This window comes from Austrofundulus limnaeus, unplaced genomic scaffold, assembly GCF_001266775.1.
Source record: "Austrofundulus limnaeus strain Quisiro unplaced genomic scaffold, Austrofundulus_limnaeus-1.0 Scaffold665, whole genome shotgun sequence".
In the NCBI taxonomy this organism is placed as follows: domain Eukaryota; kingdom Metazoa; phylum Chordata; class Actinopteri; order Cyprinodontiformes; family Rivulidae; genus Austrofundulus; species Austrofundulus limnaeus.
In genome coordinates, this window is record NW_013953067.1 from 114,548 (window position 1) to 117,608 (window position 3,061).

The 3,061-nt window shown below is 39.8% G+C and overlaps 1 protein-coding gene across 1 annotated transcript in view; it reads left to right on the forward strand.

Annotated features, from left to right (window-relative positions):
- Positions 1–79: 79 nt before the first annotated feature.
- Positions 80–3,061, forward strand: part of LOC106531700 (ras-related protein Rap-1b) — a gene marked incomplete at its 3' end in the record, with an annotated part of 7,018 nt that continues 4,036 nt past the window's right edge. Inside the window, 1 exon segment of the mRNA XM_014027618.1 lies at positions 80–186.

Below are 3,061 nucleotides of genomic sequence, written 5' to 3' on the forward strand. Positions count from 1 at the left end.
GATTTTTAAATGTATATCGCCAATTTGTTTTATTTTGAAAAACCTGACAGGAAGCTCCACAGTTTATCGTCTCTACCTTGACTTCATCAAGCGGCGGCGGCCGGAGGGAGCGGCTCTGGTCGAGCGACGTTCACAGACAGTGGGAGAGAGAGAGCGACGCGCAGCAGAGCGAACGGGTGGATGACGGTGAGTTCTTCACTTCTTTTTCGTTTTTTCTTTTCTTTTTTTTTTTAAATCATTTAATCTATAGACGTAGTTTAATACTTAGGCCAGCTCAGTAAGGAGGGAGCAGACATGCCGGGCCGAACCGGGCTGGGTTGGCTTTGCGGAAGCGACCGGCTGACAAACGGACGAACGGGCGGACAAGCAGACAGACAGCGGCTCGGTTAACGGATGTTAGACAGCTGGGCGGCATCACGGCGGCTGGATGTCTGCCTCTGTGTCCGGTTCTGACCCGTAGAGGCGCTTATCTTTCACTTTGTACCGGGGCATCCATGTCAGCGGGGCCTGCTGGCAGGGCAGACCGGGCGGGGGGCGCTCTGAGGCGGCCACAGAGCTGCGGAATCCCCGCTGCTCTGCTGGAGGATAAAGAAAAGAAGTAGCTGGAGTCTGACTGCAGAGTTGGGAAGTTTTCAGCTCCTTGTTTTGGTTTTCTCCACCTGCCCGGCTCTGGCTCCTCCTGAAACCCATTATTATCAGACAAAGCCCGGCTTGACTCCCCTGCTGCTGAGCTCCAAACCTCTGGTTATTGACAGGCCCCACCTAGTTCTGCTTCTGCCAGGGTTCTGACCCTGTTCGGTCCATCTTTTCGCTTTGACAGCTTCACTTCAGCAGATGAACCCCCCCTCCACACTCCGCGCCTGCTGCCAAAAACAGAAGTAGACTATGAGTGCAGAAAACAGGGAGGAAGAAGCTCGAAGTGAAACAATCAGCTCTTAAAAAGGTCATAAATTTAAAGCTGAATGAGAAACACGAGTTTGAAGCGTTTCTGTGTCAAATATCAACAAACTGCAGATGCTGGTGTCTCAGAAACACTGCAGAAACATTTCACTGCAGGTCCTGTGCTGACATGTGTGGGTATGTGCAGGGAATGTGATTAAAAAAACTAATTTTTATTGCTTTATGTTGTGCTCAGAGAGCTGCAGCTTCATTTAATAAATACTGATACATTTTAACATCAAAATATGAAATATTTGATTGTTTTTTTGTCCAGAATCCAAAAAACTGATGAATTTGGTAAAAGTGAAACTGGAAACTCTGCAAGCAACATTAAAAATCCACATTAATGTCCTGGCCAGCCTGTTGATGTAGTTTTATTTTATGGTGGCGGAAACACTTTAATCTGTTAAAACATTTTATTGTTGTTTTTTCTCCATCYGCTTAACAGGTTTTATTAATGTTAGAAACCACAAACTCTCCATAAACTGTTTAATTTCCTTATTTTTGACCTTCAGCTGGTGTCTGTGAACTTTTGATCCTCTCTGTGTCAAACAGGAAGTAAATGAATCGTCTCCTTTAAGACCAGAGKTTTAAACAAATCATGTGAGAGTGAGTTAGGAAGGACTCTCAGCTACTACCAGTCCAGTTTAGCTCAGTATCTGTGGAGCTGCAGCCATGTTTGTGACGCTGTTCTTTTATTTAGTTGTTTACCATTAAAAACTCTGAGCAGCGTTCAGAGATGGATTATTTCAGACAGATGCTCACCTCTGACAACAAAAACAAGTACATTTTGTAATGGATGGATAACTCCTGTTTAAACTTTTATCTTTTTGTATTTATGTTGCAGGACTTCCATGTTTTATCACTTTATTATTCAAAATATAAATCAAAATTCACTCCACACTTGAATCAACTCTTTTTAAATGATGAATCTTAAATTATAAATGTATCTATATTTAAATCTAATCTCCTGTAACGTTTCTGAGTGAATAAGAGAAAAAGATTAGTCTAAATGTTTCTGTTATGAATTTAGTGTGAACGAAAGCTTTAAGCTTTGAATAAAACCTGTTTGATGTCGTCTCTTTTTAATTATTCCATCATTAGCATCAGATCAAAGTGGATTGTTTTCATTTTCTTCTGTCAGTTCTCATAAAAACTGACTCAATTTGCATTAAAACATATAAATATTTACTTCCTCCTTTAGTGTTTTAATGGAGTTTCTAAAGAAAACAAAAACTCTGAGAGTTTAACAGAAAACAATTCACTGGTTTAAATCTTGTTTTCCTGTTAATTTTCTGCATTTTCTTCTCTGACAGAAAGCTGTAGCTATGCAACCAGCCTGAGTTCACATTAATTTGAGTTAAAACACAGATTTATATTTAGTAACAACAGATGAATCAACAGGAGCTGATGACATGTTTTTACTTCATAATCAAAAATAACAAGAACTCTGCTTAAAAAGGCTCATTTTTAACTTGAGGTCCAAAACAAACTGAAGTACTGATTAGAAAAAAATAAATAAATCTGATTTTCAATTAGAAAACATTTGAATGAACAGAGTTTGTGTCTTTTACCAGAATCAGTGTTTTTAGGTTYGTTTCTCCTCCTCAGGCTCAGGTCTGTTGAACTCGTTCAGACTTGTTGCATCAAACTGTGAGACGAGTTTTTCTTAGCCTCAGGTGCTGAAATCTGTCTGAGGTGATGCGTTCACTGGCAGTGGGACAGATGAAACTCTTTCCCTTCAGAGCTGAGACCTGTAGAGATGACAGGAGACTAGTGAAGATTAATAAACGGGAAAGATTCAGAGAATGTTAAATATTAAAGACTTTAGATTAATAACTAACCTAACATCCATCCATTTATTTATTCATCCAACCATCCATCCATCCATCCATCCATCCAACCAACCATTTATTTATTCATCCAACCATCCATCCATCTATAATCCATTTATTCATCCATCCAACCATTTATTCATCCATCCATCCATTTATTCATCCATCCAACCATTTATTTATTCATCCATCCAACCATCCATCCATCCATCCATCCATCCATTTATTCATCCATCCAACCATTTATTCATCCATCCATCCATTTATTCATCCATCCAACCATTTAT